Source organism: Callithrix jacchus, chromosome 14 (assembly GCF_049354715.1).
Source record: "Callithrix jacchus isolate 240 chromosome 14, calJac240_pri, whole genome shotgun sequence".
In the NCBI taxonomy this organism is placed as follows: domain Eukaryota; kingdom Metazoa; phylum Chordata; class Mammalia; order Primates; family Cebidae; genus Callithrix; species Callithrix jacchus.
In genome coordinates this window covers 69,615,585-69,637,043 of record NC_133515.1, presented here as the reverse complement: position 1 = coordinate 69,637,043, position 21,459 = coordinate 69,615,585, and the positions used below count along the sequence as shown (strand labels likewise).

Genomic DNA, 21,459 nt, shown 5'->3' with positions numbered 1-21,459 from the left:
CAGTTGAGAGCCAGATTTCTGTGTCTTCTCACACAAGGAAACGGGTTCTGAACATGTCTTCTAACAAGCCTTAGATCCAAGGCCACTTAATGGGAGAGAACAGGAAAAAATGCAGTTCTCAAAACAATACAAAATATTTTACTTGTTTCAAATGGTCATGTTTCAGAATGCTTAAATACTCCTTTCTGCCTGTGTTCTTGTGATGAGTGTTCAAGGTGGCTCCAGTAGATGGAATCTTAGTTTTTTATTTTGCATCATTAAAAGCATTTCTCAAAACTGATTCTTGAGATCTTCAGATCTCCTTGCAAGTCCCGTTAGAACCTTGATCATGCGATTTCATTTGTGTGGAAGGAATAAATGTATTCAGAGTCACTGGGAATGAAACTCTCGAACTACCAAGCAACTGATTTTCAGAATAGTTGCTTTTAACTGTCCAAGTGTTGCCTGATTTGCAGTATGTGAACACTTTGGCTGTTTAACAGTCTAAATTGTGCTTTTAATGACAGACATTCAGTATTTCTTGGGCTACTTCTTCATAGTTATTTTAATTCTAAGAGTTTAGTTGCAGAACGTGACTTTTTGAAAACAAAAATAGCATAAAAGTTTTATAAAGAACCAACCAAAAGTTTGCCTCTGTTTCATTTATATTTTTACCTCCAAACTTGAACTTAGTACATCTTTTATGCTTTCACTATTTAAATTCTTTAAAAATATAGCTAGGTTTCAGTACAATGGAAAAACATCTGGATGTGAAAAATTCAGTCTGTCACCCAACTTCCAGATGTTTGGTACTACGTAGACAAAACATCAGAATGAATGACCGAATTTTTTTTTCTCTACAATCCAGATGGTTTAGCGCCTCTTGCTTCTATAAGGAAGCATATTTTCCTTTCTCTAAACATCACATCCTACTGTAGCCCACGTAAGGCATGATTTACACCCTTTCAGCTACAAAATGCTAGGCCATTTGAAGCGCAGCTAAGTAATCAGTTAATGAAACGTTTTTGTGAATGCAGTCCAAGTACAAGTGTTAGTGTGTACTTAGGAGGGAATGGTGGTGGTGGAGTCAGAAACGGGAAGGTAAGAGAGTGAGTGCCTTGTTCAATGGGAGAATGACTTTGCTAAAAGGACACAGCCTTCCAAAAATCCATCTGTGGCATCCCATAGTCTTAATAGGTGAAGTGGAACATTTAGCAGCAGCTTCAGTACGGCTGCCTTTTGCCTGAGATGCAACTGGACCATGAAGTGTCATCGTGTACTCTGAAGCTTTCTTTCCCTACTGTTCCTTCTTGGAGCCTTATAAAATGCAACAGAGGAATGTAATGTAACATTAAAACATTAGGACTCATGAGCATTATGCAGGTGGAAAAATTCTCTGAAAAGTAAAAAGGCAAGTAAGTGATTTAAATATTCATGTCGTTATATGGTGAATATTTAAGTCACTCAAAACTATAGTGATGATGATTGGATTTCTCTTCCTGTGACATGTCACCACATTGTACAGTTGTTAAACTTGGGGCTGAAGACAGCAACATTTTTTCCTTCCCCAAAGTCAAAGAGATTTAAGGTCATGAACAGAGCCAGAACTTTTCTCCTTAACCATGCTGAGGAAGAAGGAACAGATATAAAGAGCCTTCCACTAGAATCAGCAGATGAAATCAAACTCAGAATGAATTCCATTCTACTTATCAACCTCACACTCCCTGGATTATAGAACAGTGTTTGGATAATGAATGGCAATGCATGTTTAAACATCATAAAACCTGACCACTTAACAATTGCTGCAAGAAAAACATACCATTTTAAATAGACCTTCTTTCAACTCAGATTCTGAGCCTTGGATAATAAGACAGGATTTTATACTGGCCCAAGATCAATTTTAAAGATAGTTTATGGGAATCTAGTAGAACTTCAGGGTACATATACTGAGTAGTTAAGAGACTCAAAAGCCAAGTGGGAATCTTCAACACTATATAAAACAGAATCACAGTTATTTTTCTTGATTGGATGTTTTCATGACTGTTTGGTGATTCATTTATTAGAATAATAAAATGACTGAGCTGGATTGGACTTAAGAGTTCATCCAGGTCTCCTCTGACTTTTATAGATGAGGAAATGGAACCAAAATGAAAGGACCTATCCAAGGCCACACATTCATTCCAGGAAAGGTCAGAACTAAAATCACTGAGTTCTACCATGAATTACAGAGTCCAGCCCAGTCTCCAGGACAGCTTGCCTTGAATCGTTAAATGCGGCTCAGTGGTGTTCAAGAAACTGACACCCATCACTACAGGTTGGAAATGGCTCAACATCATTCATTTGCATTACACATCTAAGCGCTATAAAAACAAAGCTAATGTGAAGGCAGAGTTCCCCCATTTGTCTCCAGAATAAGATAGACTATTGCAAAAACAGAACTAATAAAACTCTGTCAACTTCAACAACTTGGCTAGAGGTCCTGATAAAAAGTGACAGCCTTAGCTTTTTAAAGAGAACTTACAGCGCCTTGGAAGCATGTCATGTGCAGAATCTGCTACAGTTTCTTTGAAAATAACACAAACATTCAAAATTTAAGTGACTTTAATGGGGAAGAGTGGAGGAGGTGGTGGTTATAGCCATGTCTACGCTATTCTTTACAAAAAATATAGATGTCAGTGGGCCTTCAGTCATCTCAGAAACAACTCACTACTCCGGCAGCTTGCATGATGAAATGGAAGGTCAGGATGCAAGGGGAAGGTGGAGGATGGAAGATGGGGTGGCTGGGTCATATTAGATAGCAATATGAGGCATATTGTTCCCCAATTTTAAGGAACTGGGGATATCACTAGTTCTTCATGGTGTGAGCCAAGGATATTTCCTTGACTCTTATGTGATGTTATCAAACCTCTTCTGTTAAATGTTTTATTCAACATCAAATGAGAACATAGAAGCACTGCTTCTAGGAAGGAAGACAGCCCCTGACTCCTTCGTGAGTATTCTGCTCCAAGAACTCCAAGGAAGGTTAAGGATTAGGAGAGATGGAGGTGGGAGGAGTAGGTGAAGTCAGACTCAATATGGTTGGCCCTCTGTATCTGTGGGTTCTGCATCTGTGGATTCAACCAACCTCGGATGGAAACTATTCAGAAAAAAAAAAAATGGATGGTTTCATCTATATTGAACATGCAGGCTTTTTTTTTTTTCTTGACAGTATTTGCTAAGCAATAGAGTATAACAACCATTTACATTGTATTAGGTATTAGTAATCTAGAGATGGCTTAAAGTTCAGTATATAAGAGGATAAGCATAGGTTATACACAAATACCATATCATTTTATATCAGGGATTTGAACATCTATGGATTTTGGTATCCTTGGAAGGTTCTGGAACCCATCCCCAGTATCCCAAAGGACCATATTTGGAATTGTGAGAAAAGAATTGTCATGTTTTGATTGCCTTGTAGAGAAAGGAGATCCTGGTAAGGCCTTCCCTCCAAGCTAATTCAAAGTTAGTGCTCCCTGAGAAGCAGTATCTGGCCAGAATTTGGGAAAGGGGGATGGTGGGAGAAGAGGTCTATATTCTTTTAAAATGCTTAGGGGAGTAACTAAGCCCGCAAAAGTTAAACCAAATAAAACCAGCATGCCTACTTACCTCTTTAATTTACTCTCCCAAACAGATCATCATTTGAGCTATTCCACTGAAGTCAAGCATGAAATCTATTTAGCTGGATAGCTACCCATTTCTTGTGACCTGCAAAAGAGATGCCCTATTCTTTCAGAATCCTTGGAATGCCACATGCCAAGGCCTACTAGAAAACTGAGAAGGAAAACTGGAGCCACAGGCCTGGGCCCACTGAAATTCATCACTCTGAAGAGTGGATTTCACTACCACCCAACCCAGATGCGTGGCTGCTAGTTTATCAGCATAGGTCAATGAATGGTTTTAAGTTGTTGTGGGTTTAAGAGGATCTCTTAATTGACAGGCATTTTTGAATCTTTTTTCTGCCTGGGACCCTTTCGCAGTTTTGTACAATGTACAGAATGTTTTTAAATGCGTTAATTATATTGAAATTGGCTGGGAGTGGTGGCTCGCCTGTAATCTCAGCACTTTGGGTGGCTATTACCTGAGGTCAGGAGTTCAAGACCACCCTGGCCAACATGGTGAAACCCCATCTGTATTTTAAAAATACCAAAATTAGCTGGGCGTGGTGCTGCGCGCCTGTAATCCCAGCTACTTGGGAGGCTGAGGCAGGAGAACTGCTTGAACCTGGGAGGCTGAGGTTGCAGTGAGCTGAGATCATGGCATTGCACTCCAGCCTGGTGACAGAGTGAGACTCCATCTCAAAAAAAAAAATTATATTTAAATAAAATTATCAAGATATTTTTAAGAAACAAGTTTGTAATATATTTGTTTCTTTGTTAGCACATCAAATGCAAGATCTAGTGGTGAGTCTAATAACTTCTGTGATATTGAAATAATAAGTGTTAATGATAAATTCAAAATATCCTCAACAACAATAATATGAAGGTATCTGTAACTTCTATTGGTTACAAAGTCACAGGTATTGCTAATGCATCTGTAGTTTGTGTCTACATTCATAATGAAAAGAAATGCTAATTTTAAAATAGTGATTGGTAGAAATGAAAATGTAAGTTTTTCACATCCAAGTTTACAGACTTCTGCTTTTACTTGATTGCATTTCCAGAACTCCTTACTTCCTCTTAAAGAACTCCTTAGAAGGAGGAAGAGGGGGCAGTTCTAATAGTACCTTAGAGATATGAAATGAGATGGTCACAGCCATATGAGTAGATTTTGATTGGATTACATTGGGCCCAAGTTTGGAGTGTCAACATTAAGCCTGTGATACAAGATCTTGTTCCTAAGATGAAAAGTAACTTTATACTGTAATGCTGTAGAGTTGAGATCTTGAGAAGCATTCTCTTAATGAGAGGACACTGGAGGAAGTGTCAGAGTCACCTGACACAAGTCGGAGAGTGGTAACCAGAGCCAGGAAGGACTTGATAAGGATGAGTGAATCACCTCTGCTTGGTGAATGAGCCCAGGGTAGAGCTCAGCCTCCATCCAGGGGGCTTCAGTCTCCATCCAGGGAGTCTTCATCAAACGAACAGAGCAAATCCCCAGAGAGGAGGGGATCTGCAGTAAGGGTGGGGGAGGCACATGCAGATCAGGGCAGAACAGCCTGTAGCCTGGGAGCAGAGGGCAGAGAGAGAGCCCAAGCAGGAGTGTCTTCCTGAAGAGTAAACAAAGAAACGACTGACCATTTAAGCTTCATTCACATTAAGAAATTTCACTTATCAATAGATATTATTGAAGAAAATGGAAAGGCAAACCACATACTGGGAGGAAAATGTTCAAGACATTTATCTGGCAGAAGATTCATATCCACAATACATAAAGAACTCTTACAAATCAAAAAGACAAACACAAGAAACCCAAAGATTATACATGAACAAAAGACTCAACAGACACTTCACAAAGAGAGGATATCCAGATGGTCAGTAAGCATTTGAAAAGGTGCTCAGTGTCATTAGTCATCAGGACATGCAAATTAAGCCTTTACTCAAATACACACATTGTAGAAGGACTAAAACTAGAACAATAAAAATTCATCATGTCAAGTGTTGGAGAAGATATGGAGCAACTGAAACTCACACACTGGGTGGGAACGTACACTAGTAGGACCACTTTGGAAAGCTTTTAGTATCCACTAAAACAAAGCACAAATTCATGCCCAAGACCTAGTAACTCCATTCTCAGGTATAGGCCCAAGATCACATTTGTCCACCAAAAGACACATACAAGAATAAAGCTTTATGTATTTTACATATTTATAAATGTAAATATTCATTTATATAAATATTTGTCAACTTTATTCACTATAGCATCAACTCAGAAAGAAATTCCCATAAAAAAGATTGCAGTGTATTTGCACACTGGAATATCATACAACAATGAAAAAGAACAAACTATCGCTACACACAAAGTGGGTGAATCACGTAGTCATAATATAGAGCAAAAGGAGCCAGATGCAAAAGAGTATACACTATATGATTCCATTTATGGGAAAGAAGAGAACAGGCAAAACTAATCTATGGTAATAAAGGTCAGGATAGAATTTACTTTTGCAGGGTGGGGGTATTGATTGGGAGGGGAAACAAGGGCACCTTCTGTGGTGCTGAATTATAATATTATTGACTTTCTGAAAAGTGATTTGGAAATGCAGTCAAGTAAAAGCAGACTGCCATACTGTAGATTTACTCCTTCTGACTCCGTGGTTTTATATTACAAAAAGATTTCACTTGGGCCATGTGAGCATGAAGAGGGTAGAAGGGCAAGCTCCAGACGGGCAAAAGATTCTTGCAATAGATGTATCTGATGCATGGCTTGCATCCAGTTTAAAGTGTGCAGAAGATTCAAAGTAAACTCTATAAAGGAGGATAACCAAATGGCTAATAGGTGTAGGGAAAGTTGCTCAACAGCTTTATTCGTCGGGGAAATGCAAATTAAAACCACAACCCCACAAAATTATACATGCCCACGAAATGACCAGAATACCAAAGGTGGGCAAGCATTGAGCAATGGAACTGTCCCACACTGCTGATGGGAAAGAAAACTGGCCTAGTCATAGTGGAAACCAGCTGTATTTACGAACGCTAAGCATGTACCTATCAGCCTAGGGCTCTGCGTGACTGGTCCAGGAGCCCAGTTAAATAAGAACAGGGAGAAGGACCAGAAATCTTGTCTAATGAAGTCTGCCAGGCTTAGGAAACTATTTATGTTTGGGTTTTTTCCTTAGATTTCTAGCAAAGTTCTTTTCTCTTTTTTCTTCAAAATCCCAGCATTATCTTGGTTTAATTAAAGGCGAAGGGGAGTTGTCTGCTTAGTTCAGAATAGTAGGGGAAACGAGAAGTCCAGTCTGCTGGTGGAAATGGCTGAGTCAGCCAGAATACCTGAGAGCACTGTGGAGCCCTGGAGTGGGTAGGCAAGTCAGGATGGTTCAAGGTTTCTCTCATGGGGCCCTAGAGGGAAAGATCAAGAAAGCTACTCACCGCCTTCTACTGTTGTCTAGGAAACAGCCTATTCCTTCTTAGAGCGCTGGCTGTTCATTGGTGGCATAAACCACATGTGTGCCTTGCCCATAGGTGCTTCTGCAGCCCTCACTTCTGTATTGATTAGCCAGTGCCGCAGGAACTGACATGGGAGTGTGGCAAGAGTTGAGAATCCAGCTTGGGAGGGGAGGATGAAGGGACTCGGGGTAAGGGGAGCAAAGTGGCCGAAGAACTTAACAAGACTGGAGCCAACAGAAGCCTGAGGCTCAGCCTTCCAGCTCTCCTCTTGTGAGCCCATCCATCAGCATGGCCTTCTGGCTCCACATTGATGCTTCCCATAAAAATTGGTGCCAGGATGGACAAGCTCCAGGGTGACTCATAACAAGCAGCAAACAGCACAGGGATGGCTGGGGATTTGACATCTGTTTCACGTCACAGAGTGAAAACTTATTTCTCCTAAACACTGATGATGGCAGCTATAAATATCAACCTTTGTGGCTCACTGTCAGGATATTTTTTCCTGGTTTGAGAATTTTCTCAGGAGATGTAACCCATGATGCACCCCAGTCTCTTCCCAAGTCACATGTCAAAGGTCCAAGTTATGGCAACACAGCCCTTGAACAAAATATGAAGTACAAGATACTAGCCCTTTTGTGATCGAAAGGGTTTTTTTAAATTAGGTTTCTGTTAAACTTAGACCCTATTCACATGTCTTGTTCTGTTCATTTGACTTTGAGATTTGGGAGACTGACTTTTCAACCTCATATTCATTGTTGTCATCATCCACTGACATGTATTAGGCACTTACTGGGTGTAGAATGCTGTGTTTAGCATAGAAGGGTTGTATATAAACTCGTACCAGGTATCCATAGAATGACAAAGGTCTTGTTATTAAATCCCAAGATACCATTCATTCATTCATTCAGAGGATTATTTTGTGAGCTTCTACCATGTGCCCAGTACCATGTGGCTGTTGGTGACACAACAGAAAGCAGCAGGACAGAAACAGTCTCAGCCCCGACAGCACTCATGGTCCAGTGAGGGAGGGAGATTTTAACTTTTATTTATAAGTTGTATTTTTAAATTTATTTTGAGATGGATTCTCGCTCTATTGCCCAGGCTGGAGTGCAGTGGCACAATCTCAGCTCACTGCAACCTCCACCTTCTGGGTTCAAGCTATTCTCATGCCTCAGCCTCCCGAGTAGCTGGGACTATAGGTGCCCACCACCATGCCCAGCTAATTTTTCTATTTTAATAGAGACAGGGTTTTGCCATGTTGGCCAGGGTGGTCTCAATGTCCTGACCTCAAGAAGGTAGTTGTTAAGTTTAGAATCATCAGAGACACACAGTGGGATAGACACTCACTACACTTTAAGAGGGTAATACAGATGGGCAGGGAGAATAAACAAAGAGGCTGAGGAGGCTGTGGCTGGTAGTTGCCTCGTGCATTGTATGGGCTTGGGGGCTGTTTGAAGGAAGGCAGCTGCGGCATCCTGCAAACTGAGAGACGTGGCCGTGGAGGAAGAACTGCAGGGGTGTTCTCATTCGGTTGCATGAGGTCTGTGGCCCACCATGTGGTTGAGAATCCCTAAGGCTGATTTCAGAGAGTTAGTGGAATCTGGGGTGAGGGGGTGGGAGGTGGGGTTCAAGGCAGGCAGAGACCCAGACTGAAGGGAAGGAGAATATTGTTGTAGGCATCCTTCACCTTGACCCTCTGACCGGGTCTCCATAGACAAAGGAGGATGAAGGAAGAGAACTCAATAATATTACTGCCCAATCACAGGAAGGGAAAGAATGATGTATTTGCAGCTGCTGTTCACTTTACAAACACCTTCACACATATGACGGCACTTGTTTCTCTTAATAGCCTTTGAAGTAGACAAGGCGGGCCATTTCACAGAGAAGAGAACTGAAGCTTCTTTCCTTTTTTTTTTTCTTTTCCTTTCTTCCCTCCTTCCCTCCCTTCCCTCCCTCCCTTCTCTCTCTCCCTCTCTCTTTCTTTCTTCATGGAGTTTTGCTCTTGTTGCCCAGGCTGGAGTGCAAGGATATGATCTTGGCTCACAGCAATCTCAGCCTCCCAGGTTCAAGCGATTCTCCTACCCAGCCTCCCAAATAGCTGGAAATACAGGCATGTGCCACCACACCAGGCTAATTTTGTATTTTCAGTAGAGATGCAGTTTCTCCATGTTGGTCAGGCTGATCTTGAACTTCTGACCTCAGGAGATCCATCTGCCTCTGTCTCCCAAAGCACTGGCGTTACAGGTGTGAGCCACCTCACCCAGCCAAGGCTTCTTTCTAATTGATTTGCCCAATACCAAACCACTTATTAAGTGGCAGAGGGGGGATTTGAACCCACTTCCTCTGTTAGTCCTGTGTTCTTTCCATAGGCATAAATCTTATTTAAATTTGCAGAAACCCCCACCCAGGAGCCCAGAATCTCCCAAGGTGAAGGCTTGCTCCTAAAGTTAGCAAATAATATTGACAATTCTACCAGGAAGGAATCTTGCATTTGTCAGAACACTTCCCAGAAGGGCTGTCTTGGTGTGCTGAAGAGAAAACAGATCTCAGGGGCTAGTTCTCAGCCTGCACCATTCAGTCCACTTTATGATTCCCTTCCACAGGCAGAAAGAGAAAGAGGGATTCCTCCCTGCCTGACAGGGCCAGTTTGTTGCACATGGAATATAAATAGCTGTCACTACCATATGATTCTAGAACTGATGTCAGCAAACTTTCTATAAAGGTCCAGATAGTAAATATTTTAGGTTTTGTAGGCCACATGGAATTTCTGTTACAATTACTTAACTCTGCCATTGAGGTGTGAAAGCCACCATAGACAATGTATAAATGATGGGTATGGCTGTGTTCCAGTGAAAGTTTATGGGCACTGAAATGTGCATTTCATATAATTTTCACATGTCACAAAATGTTATTCTTCCACTGATTTTTTTTCAACTATTTAAAAATATAAACACCATTCTTAGTTTGTGGATTATACAAAACAGGTGTTGGGCCAGGTTTGGCCCACAGGTTTAGAAGACAAAAGAGGTTTTTCATGCCAAATACTGTCACTACGGAGACCTGGATTTTCAAATTCCACCATCTGTTTCACCATCAGTACTCTATTCCTTTCCCCTCCCTCCCTCCCTCCCTCCCTCCCTCCCTCCCTCCCTCCCTCCCTCCCTCCCTTCCTTCCTTCCTTCTTTTTTTTGGTCTTGCTCTGTTGCCCTGGCTGGAGTGCAGTGGCACAATCATAGTTCATCATAGCCTCCAGTACCTTAGCTCAAGTGATCCTCCTCCCTCAGCCTCCTGAGTAGCTGGGACTACAGGCATGCTCCATCACACTTGGCTGGTACTCCATTCCTTTTGGGTTTCACTGTACTTCTCCAAACTCTTTTTAAGAAGCAGGCATCCTGGGAGGAGGATGATTAGAAAGAAGCCTGAGTTCTCTCCTCTGTCAAATGCCTTGTCTACTTCAAAGGCTATTAAGAGAAACAAGTGCAGTCATACATGGGAAGGTGAAAAGGGAACAGCGGCTACAAACACATCACCCTAACTTCATTTTAGAACTTTATTAGACGTGTTAGAATGTAAGTGCCACGAGGGCAGGGCTTTTTGTCTGTTTGGTTCACTTTTAAGTGCCTAAGACAAGGAACTGAGTTGCATAAATACTCTGTATAAATACTAGTTGAAGGGATGAATGACTTTTCCCTCTAACCTGAAAGATCAGAGCCACCAGAAGAGGTGGTTGGGGCAGTGAAGGCAAGGGGTAGTGGGTCAGTGGGAAGAGGTGACAGAGATAAAGCAACTGCTGAACCAGTGTTCCTGCAGGCCCTGGTCTGGGAGGCGCTGAAGTCTGCTGATGCTCTTGGAAATCAGTGGACTTGGAAGAGGCAGGGCACAGGGTGTGCCAGCCTGGGAAGGGAGTTGGGAAAGATACAGCAGTTGCACACGGCACCCAGAGAAGCGACACCAAGGCCTGATGGACTCACCCGATCCATTTCCATGGAGTGGTGCAGTCTCTGCCAAGAACAACGTTAGGACTTGACAAGATTTGGCAAGTCCCTGAGACATGGATTTGTGCAGTGTAAAGTTACAAGGGCCTTTTGGGAGACGGGACAAACACAAAAGACAGTGGAAATGTGTGCCTGGGATGTCCAAACCCACTCTTTCTGCAGGAAAGTGCCAAGGAAAGGGAAGGCTAAAAGAGGGCAGAGAATAAAGACACACCGTCCCCATCCCCTTAAACTGGCCACACATTTTTCTGGGTCAGACACATCATAAAATGCTATAGGACTGAATGAATGCTATGAATGTGGTATATGTTATTAAAAATAACCAGGGTTCCTCACTGCAACCACAGTGAAAAATATCAACCAGGATACTTACTGAATGAAAAAGTTCTTGCAGATAAACTGTCCCAGTAAAGTGACTCTAGCCTGGAATTTCTCACTCTGAGTTTTCCTTATGTCCTTATGCAGAACAATCACAACCAGCCATCCCCCTGGCTACCCACGAATCTGATCCTCATCTCTTGTATATGGACTCATTATTTTTTTGAGAGTGTCTTGTCCAGGCTAGAGTGCAGTGGCATGGTATAGGCTCACTGCAACCTCCCCCTCCTGGATTCAAACGATCCTCCTACCTCAGCCGCCCAATATGCTGGGATTATAGGTGTGAGCTATCACACCTGGCTGCTTATGGATGTTAAAATTTGACCTGGTGATTCCCCAAACTTATACAAGGATAGACCAAATCAGCCAGTATTTTGGTAGATAAGTCAAGCTGAGGCCCAGCAAGACCTTCCAGATGTTGCTTGAGGGGTGAGGTTTCCACACACCTGGCCCAGGATCCCCCTCCTGGGGAGGAACCACTAGGGCAAACTGAGCTCTCCGTACGAGCTAGAGTCTGGACCTCCAACAGAAGAGGTCAACATTTGGGGCCAACATAAAAATCACAAAACTTGAGGGAATGCATGCGGTGCAGTGTGGAGACATAAGCTTCAAGTCTCTTCTTTGATGTACCCACAACAGCACAGCAGAGAAGCTAAGAGTCCATTAGACTCAGGATCATATCCTGGACCTTGATCTTACTAGCTGTTTGACCTGGGTCTATCCATTACCTCCCTGTGGCTTGATTTCATCAGCTGTAGAGTGGGAGTAATAGTTACCTCATTGACTTACGAGTGTTGATTGAAATAAAATGTGTAATGCAACTAGTACAGTACCTGGCATGTAGGAGGTGTGTAATAAATTAGTATTTGCTGTACAGTACCTGGCGTGTAGGAGGTGTGTAATCAATTAGTATTTGCTGTACAGTACCTGGCGTGTAGGAGGTGTGTAATGAATTAGTATTTGCTGTACAGTACCTGGCGTGTAGGAGGTGTGTAATCAATTAGTATTTGCTGTACAGTACCTGGCGTGTAGGAGGTGTGTAATAAATTAGTATTTGCTGTACAGTACCTGGCGTGTAGGAGGTGTGTAATCAATTAGTATTTGCTGTATAGTACCTGGCGTGTAGGAGGTGTGTAATCAATTAGTATTTGCTGTACAGTACCTGGCGTGTAGGAGGTGTGTAATAAATTAGTATTTGCTGTACAGTACCTGGCGTGTAGGAGGTGTGTAATCAATTAGTATTTGCTGTACAGTACCTGGTGTGTAGGAGGTGTGTAATCAATTAGTATTTGCTGTACAGTACCTGGCGTGTAGGAGGTGTGTAATCAATTAGTATTTGCTGTACAGTACCTGGCGTGTAGGAGGTGTGTAATAAATTAGTATTTGCTGTTATTTTTAACTGCAATTTCATAAAACAATTTCCTTTTGCTCTCAATTAGCAAGACTTCAACTCCCCATTGCCCAGCATCCAGGAAGAGAAGGAGCCTCTCCCGTGTCTCCTGACATCACATTGCCTGCTCCCCAAACTCGTCTGCTAATGTTCTCCCATGGAGAGGAGAGCAAGCAGGTACCCAGTTGAGTATGGCCAAAAGTGGCCCTCCAGTCTCATGAAATGTTTTTGAAGTCTCAGCTTTAATTTAAATATGCTTGCCAACTTTGCATTTTACTCCATAAAATGTTTTGATATATTAAATCTTATCAGTTTGTTCTCCCAGAATGTTTGAGTAACTTCAAGTTTCTGTGAAGACAAATGTCCGTCTTAAATACATGTCGCTGTTGGAGAATCTCACACTCACATCACCTCTGCCTGCGGCAGGTCAGCAGGTTAGAGGAGGGAGGCTTCAAGTTAGACCATCAAGGATGACTTCATGGAAAGGGTGAGGCCTGGGCTGGCCTAGTAGGACACGGACTCGTGGAAAGAAGGAATAAATCTCGTGAGCAGAGGTCTGGAGGTGGAGAACACAAATGAAACTCTCAAGGAACCATGAAGAAACTCGGTTCTGGAAACCAAGAACTAGGATTCCTTCTCAGCTGAAAGTCACTAGTCTTTGTGTCTCATTCCAGGAAAACCCAATCCCACAGGGGTCAGAGTTGCATTCCAAGGCCATCAGTCACCTTCAGCAGCCACGCAGTCCCGTCTCTCACCTCACTCACTCTGTACACGTTTTTCACCTGGACAGGAGCCCCCTGCACAAGCACGGCTGGCACCAGGCGTTCTTCTCCAGCCTCCCTCAGGACTTAAGTCATTAAGACATTTCTCATAATGAGCATGTAAGTCCCAACGCGCCCAGCCTTCCCTGCCCATCTCAGCAGCCAGCCTTCAAGTTTTGCCCTTCCATCCTCTGTGACGCTTCCTTCCTGGAAGTTTGAAGGAGAGCTCAGAGCCACAGGGAGGCTGAATTCTGATGCCCCATAAATTGAGGCTGAGTTCTCCTACATAAGAACTGCCGCAGGGCACTCAGCTAACTTGCTTCTTTTCACCAGACCACGCCTGTTTTTCTCTTTCCATTTTAGTCGTCCTCCTCCAGGATCCAGTGGAGACATCCAGGAAGCACAGCGAGGGGCATTCAATTGGAGAACCTAACAGTGCCTTCTGCCCCTGGCACATTCGCCGCGGAAGAAGGCTGCTCTGGGACTCACCAGTATGGGATGGTGCTGTGGCAACAGGCCTCTTGGAGCTCACCGGATCCTTAGAATTATTTTGTGATGCTTGTTCTGCATCTTGAAATGACAGCCTGTGCCTCTGGGACTTGGCTACAAGGAAGACAAGTGGAAAGCAAGTGGATGTGTTTTTCTGGGTATCCTGAAACAGGCAGCAGTGCCCTCACAGGTGCGAGCCCTCCTTCCACTTGCTCCCTTCAGTGCTGAGCATATTATACGTCTTAATAACACTTGATGAAAGATGTAGTGGTTTCCAGCCAACATGTTTAGGTGTCTATCCCTCTTCTCCATCGACTCTTTAATTTGGAAAGACAGAGGTTGCAATAGGGCAATATATAATGGTATTATAGGCCATAAGACGAAACATGGAGAACAAACTTAGGTGGTCCAGATATCACAGCCTAACTCTCTGTCTGTAAAATGGAGATGAAACTACCTAAATCATAGGCATACAGCAAAACAATTGAGCAAAGGTGAACATTTAGCAAAGGGTTTGGTACGTCATAGACTCCCAGTAGTAATCATTTACTACTTTCTCACTTTGGTTGGTCATCAAATTCAAGCTGGTAAAAGTAAAATGGCTCCTTTGGAAACTAGGAGAGAAAGATCCATCCACTTAAGACAGTAGGAAGTCAATTAATGAAATTAACTCTTCCTAGATGTGGTCCTGATGAGAAAATATGAAGAGCTCACAGGAGTATTTGGCTATACTGTGATAGCTGTTTCTCTCAATGTTCAGTCCATGCTCTGCCTCTGGGGTTGTGGAGAAGGCTCCTCATAGTCCCATCCCCAAGCCACACCCAAGTCTCAGCAATCATGAATTCTAGGCTGGACAGACCTGGGGGCTGCTGATGCTGGGGAGGCCTTTCTTGGGCTCTGGCCTTCTTTGCCCCGCTCTGGCTGGCTATCGGCACAGCACCCAAGTCTTAAGTTAGTAGGAGACAAGGAGTGGTTTCAAAAATCTCTTTCTGCAGATGCTTGAAGGGGGTACAGGAGGAACAGATCCCATGCATCACTGCCCCTTGTCAGTAACGTGGGTAATGGTGGTTGGTATCCATGGTACAGTCCTTTCTCCGCTCTGGTGGAGTCTAAGATGCTGCCTCTTGATCAGAGAATAAGCTCTTAAGGCAATCATAACCAACACCAGCATTCTCCATCCACATGGAGTGTGCAGCCCTGACCGTGCCTGATGGTGTTTAATTTCCCAAACTAAACTGGGTAGACTTTGTTTAATATCTGTTTAGCTTCAACAACCCCATTGAACATCAAGAAGAAGCCAAAAGACCAGAGAGGTTTCGAATAAACTGGATTTGTTTGTTTTTGTTTTGTTTGGCTGCTGTAAGGAGAGGACAGACACTACAGAATTCTGTAGAATAAAACCACTTTCTTAGCGAGATTGCCTTAATTTAAGCAGCACTTTCCTTCCAGAACGTTAATGAATCAGCAGAATGCGTCGCAGAGGCAGGCAGTTAGGAGGAATAGGGGAAAAGTTGAAGTCATCTGCTTGCTTCACACAGCACAGGAAAGCCAAAGGAAAGAAGAAAAACAACTTCTGCAACAGGAATGTGTTCTCATTTCTGGTTCACAATTCTTTCTGGGAGAGATATTATGTTTTTTATGCAAAATTTTTTCAAATTTGGTCTCCAAATTTAACCCAAGAAAGGCTGTACTGGTCTTGGAGACGAAGGCCACCCATATCAACCAAAAGGCTTCCGGCTGTAAAATTCTCTCTGATCATCCTCTAAGGTCCTGTGTCTTTAGCTGTCCACTGTGCTGTAGTGCTGTCCATAGCTGGAGCATTCCCACCACTATGTTCTTTGCTTCTGTTTCTGCTTCCAGACTGCCCAGAAAAGCTGGAGCAAATGTCATGACTGTGCAGAGCTGGGTTTCCATCTTCAGCTGGGTTCTCATGCTTCTCAATGCCCTATGATTCATTCCTGCCTTTCTATACTCTTTCCTCCCTGCCTCGAATTTCCAAGCCACTTCCCTTTTCCCATCACCTTCGTCCCCACCCCTCACCCTCAGCACAGGATCTGATTGCTTCCTCTGTCCCCCACCCCCTTGTCTTTACCTCAGCTGTTCTCTGGTCTATCACACCTTCTTCCTGCTGCTTTGCAAGGCCACCTGCTCCACCCCTTCCTGCCTCTCCCATGATCCTGCTCCATCAGAGTCCCCTCTTGGGTGACTTTCAATCTCTCCCTCATGATTTCTCCTTGAATATTGCTCAAGCGCCCATCACCCAAAGAAAACTTTCCTTGCACTCATCTCAGTGAAACTTCTTCAAAGCCAGGTGCAAAATCTCTTTCTGCCTCTACTTCCCACACCCTGCTCAACTTCTCCGTTATTGCCCAACCCAGCTGCCTCACCATCTCCCCTTCTTGGGTCTCCCTGAAGCATCAGAAATGCCTTCCAGCCTTTCCTCTTGGAAGTCCCCTCCCTTTTCCTCATGGCCCCTCTCCTCCCAACCCTGTGGTTCCGTGTTGTCTTTTGCACTGGCTTCTCTGGCTGTGGGCATTCTTCAGAGTTCTGCCTTCCTCCTGTTTTGTTCCATCTATCTGTTTACTATTTCCTGAATATTCCTTCATGACGGTCACCACCAGCAACTCTAACTCCAGGTATCCAGTCGGAACTAGTGTTTTCTTTTGCCCTTTTCCAAATCCACTTTTGTGTCAGAGTTCCCAGTCTCTGTCCTGGCCGTGGTCATCTTCTCAGTACCCTGAAGACAGCAGACTACTTGATAGTGCTTCCTTTCCTCCCATCACACCTGACTAGCTGCCCCTGACCTCTGCAGGGTCCCAGCATCCATCCCCTCCCTCCAGGAACACTGCCTCAGCCTTGCCAGCCCTCCTCCTCTCTGACTTGGGCTACTGAAATAGCCTCTGGTCCTCCTGCCTCTAATATCATCCCTTCTCAGCCTGCCCTTTTTATGGCTTCCAGGGTCAATTACAAATATATAGGTTGGGTTACATCACCACTCACTCCATCCACAAGTCTCAACACCTTTAAGGGTTACCTGTGGTTTGCAAAACAAAGCATCTCATAACTCCTAATTCCACTTCCCACCCCCACCAGCGCACACACACACACACACACACACACACACACCCCACAGGTGCTTAACTTTTCCTCCATTCATTTGGAACCACTCATCATTCCCCAGAAACAACTTTTGCTTTTATTCCTCCATGTTTTACTGGCTCCTTGCCTCAGAACATTATCCTCCCCTTTTGAAATCCTACCTGGCTTGTAAGGCTCCCTTCTTCAGGAAGCTGTCTCCTGTTCCTCCTGGCACAGCACACTTCGTCCTCCTCTGAAGTCAGGTAGCGTGTTGCTGGTCTCTTGCTGGTCTCTCCATCACAGGACTTATTTCATCCTTGTCTTTGTTATGCTATACCCTGAAGGAGCCCAGCAACATGGCTCTTTTCATTATTTGATAGTGAGGACTTATTTCTGCATGAATAAATGAATGTGAGAAGCAACTTATTATTTGCTGAATGAACGAAGTACTCTACTATTTTATGGGCATAGTAACTATGATAACTTTCGTGGTGAGCTGAGTGGAAGATCACTGCACTTTCAAGTATGAATAGCTCAGTTTTTTCAGGAGCATAGCCGAGACCCTGCCAAGGAGCACAGAGCAGCCCCTCACCTTCCCTTTCCCACTGCTTTCCATTCTTCCTCCTGGGGCATGGACCTCTCTGCCCTTTACCCTGGATAAGATTGTCTTGACTTTCATTAATCTACTATGGCCGTTTAAAAGGGAACTTTGCCCCCTTCACAGGGTTACTGTGAAGGTGTCTGTTAGCTCTAACACTTGTCCCCCTACTTCCTTGCCCTCTGCCCCTGCCAAGATGTCCCCTCCTACCATTTGGTTTGGATCTGTGTCCTCACCGAATCTCATGTTCTATTGTAATCCCCAGAGTTGCAGGCGGGGCCTGGTAAGAGGTGACTGGATCATGGGGGCGGCTTCCTCACGATGGTTTAGATGGTTTGGCACCAACCTCTTGGTGCTGTTCTCATGATAGTGAGTGAGTTCTCATGAGATCTTGTTTAAAAGTGCACAGCACCTCCCCCCTCACTCTCTCTTACTGCTGCATTTACCACCAAGAAGCCTCACTCCCCCCTTCACCTTTTGCCATGATTGGAAGCTTCCTGAGGCCTCCCCAGAGGCAGAAGCTGCTCTGCTTCCTGTACAGCCTGCAGAACCATGAGCCAATTAAACCTCTTTTCTTTATAAATTATAAATTACCCAGTCCCAGGTATTTCTTTATAGCAATGCAAGAACGGACTGATACACCAGCTGACCCAAGTTCTTTTTCTTTCTCCCTCTCAGGATGGGCTTTGCCTTGCCCTTCATGGACACCTAAGTGGAGATCTCCCTCCCTATGTCTGCTTTCCAAGGACTTCTGCATCCAAGCTTCTGTTTGAATGATGAAATGAAGGGCCCTGTCCCCTATGAAAGCTAATTCAGGACTTAGAAAATGGGTGGGGGAATTCTGAGGAGTGGAGATTCTTCCTGCGGCTCCTCGAATGCCATAATCAACTGTCTCCTCTATCTTGCCCTGCAATAAATTCAGGGAGGTTGGGACCACACAGAAGCCCTTCCTCTAAACACCATCCTAAAACCAGGAAGAGGGAGCCATGCAGAGGGGAGGACAGCCTGTGGTTCTGGCCCAGCCCCGGGGTGAGTCAGCTCTCCTGCGGTCAACCCTCTGGCTCTCCTCGCCGGGCCTGGGTAGAAAATGCTGAGTCGCACACCTTGTGGGCAGCCACCGAACCAGAGGCTCCTCTGTTGCTCTCCATCTCCCCACTCCCCAGTCAGCTGTGGGTCTCGTACCCCCTTCTTGGTCTTTGATGAGGGGACCTCGCAGGCTCCAGACAGTCGCCACCCTGGGAAGCCATCCCTCTAGTGGTCAGATGAAACGCAGACTTCCAGGGAAGGGACAGAGCCAAGAGTCTTGTGTCCCCCTTCTGTACCTGTGCAGGCCAATCGGGAGACACAGGGCCCCCTTCCTGGGCTGTGGGCAGAAGTGGAGCCAGCCAAGACCACAAGCCACCCATCCAGGTTTCCATTCATGAACCTTCTCCAGGCTCAAGGCTAGAAGGACGCCTCCTTTGCCGTGGCTTGAAGTGGCTTGCGCAGACCCAGTCCAGATATGTAATAGCTGTTCCTTCTTTTCTATGAGAAGATGTATTCAAAAATAAATTTAGCCAAGGGGGGAGGAAAGTTTTAAAAAAACGGAAAACAGAAGGACAGATTTTCTTATTGACTGGCTGCCAGGAATTGAAACATTGAGGCAGGCTTCCTTTTGGAGGAGAGAGACAGCTGCAACATTTCACGGTGTAAAGTCAGCGAATTTCCACAGGCCTGCCAGCCAGGGACCGCAAAATGGTTTCAAACAACGGCTCACTTCATGCTATTTGTGTGTGTGCGCGCGCATGTGTGCGTGAGTGTGTGTGTTTAGAAAAAGGCGAGGCTGGGGGGTGGGCAAAGGGGAAGCTCAAAAGTGTCCTCGCCTGGCCAGAATGGGCAGGGGCGGAGTGAGCAGATTAATGAAAACGTTTCGCTGGCATGAAGGGTTTGATTGCCCCGCTGCAAAATTGCTTGCAGATTCGAAAACAGCATGTTTCATTTCAAACTCATTCTCTTGCCATACATTAGCACTTGTCAATGTAACCATTAAGCACGGGCAGTGCAGAAATTTAATTACAAAACCATTTATTTTATTGAAAGAAAAATAAACCCAAGCTACCTCAAATGCATTAGGTAGGTTCAAAACATGTTCAGCTGATAACACCCAAGGGTCGGGAGGCTGCTGCAGGAATAAATGCGTCTTTCATGTGCGGTGGGGACTCGATATTAGAAACAGCTGCCTCTAGGTCCTCTTTATTTAAGTTCAATTAGGAATTAAAAAACAACCGAATTAATGAAGGGACTTTTTATATCTGCAGCCACTCGGCTGTGGTATTCATTGCTTTCTTCCCAATTTGCCTCCCCTTTTAAGTATTTGGATTAAAATGTTAATTAGTCAAAGTGAACTTTTTATTGAATGGATCCCCCTCTCCACCCACTCTCCATTCCATCTCAGGCTTGTCTTTTGTTCTCCTAATGGGAGATTATGCAAGGCCTATCGTATTAAAGGAAATCACAAAAATGTGCTAAACACATCAAAAAGTCTCCCGTCTGTATCTTATTTATGCCTTCTTCCCTCTCCCCCACGTATGCCTTCCACACAGTTGGAAAGCCGGCAGCGTAAGGCTCTCTGGTGAAATACTAGATTTGGGTAGAGCCCCGGGCTGATGTCATGCTGGAGACCGCCTCTCCTGAGCACTAATGGGCTGCCAATAACAAGTCTGTTTTACTGTTCTCTGGAAAGGAAAAAAAAAAAAAAAAAGAGTTATAACCTTCGTGGTTTGGACTGATTTGTCCATTTAAACTGCATTTTTTTCTTCTGTCTGAGATATCTACCCACAATTTCTTACAGACATGTCCTCATGCAGTTCACTCAGAGGAGGAATCTGGAAGACTGGTTGTTGTTGTTTTTTCCTTTCTAATTTTTCTAGCAAGAATACAAATCTCTAAAATTTCAGAGAGGCATCTGTAATAGTCCGTTTTCACACTGCTGATAAAGACATACCCAAGACAGGGCAATTTACAACAGAAAGAGGTTTAATGAACTTACAGTTCCACATGGCTGCGTGGGCCTCACAATCATGGTGGAAGGTGAAAGTCATGCCTCACATGGTGGCAGACAAGAGAAGAGAGTTTGTGCAGGGAAACTTCCATTTTTTAAACCATCAGATCTTGTAAGACTTATTCATTATCATGAGAACAGCACAGGAAAGAGCAGTCCCCATGATTCATTTATCTCCCACCCAGTTCCTCCCACAGCACATGGGCATTATGGGAGTGACAAGATGAGATTTGGGTGGGGACACAGAGCCAAACCATATCAGTATCATTGGATCATTGGCCTGGTGGGAGGTGGGAAGTAGGAAGCAGATAGGCATGGACAGGGCGCTTCTCCTGCAAGTTCATTTTTAGCTCTTATAACTACACTGATGTTCAGTAGCAGACCTTTGTTACATTGACTCAGTGAAGGTTCTGCCTGTGTCACTGAGTGTGTGCCTGTCTCACTACTGTCCATTGTGAGACCTAAGGAGGGCCTCCTGACCTGTTTCAGAAGGGCCTCCAGAGCTCTGTTGCCGCTTGCAGAAGCACTGCCGAAGCTCTCTCTGGCTACCCACATTGTCATCTAAACTTCTCTGAGACCCACCAGGCACAAAGCCAGACAGCTTGGAAATTGCCTGGACAGGCACAGCTGCCTCTGACCCAGCTGCCCTGATCTGCCTTTGACAAG

General features: G+C 44.3%; 1 long non-coding RNA gene across 1 annotated transcript; it reads right to left on the bottom strand.

Moving 5' to 3' along the window:
* Positions 1–2,555: 2,555 nt before the first annotated feature.
* LOC118147342 (uncharacterized) lies at positions 2,556–7,008 on the bottom strand. The gene is made up of 3 exons (XR_004733635.3): positions 6,948–7,008; positions 3,628–3,726; positions 2,556–3,115 (listed from the first exon to the last, which is right to left on the bottom strand). It is a non-coding gene; the product is annotated as an uncharacterized LOC118147342 (long non-coding RNA).
* Positions 7,009–21,459: the final 14,451 nt, after the last annotated feature.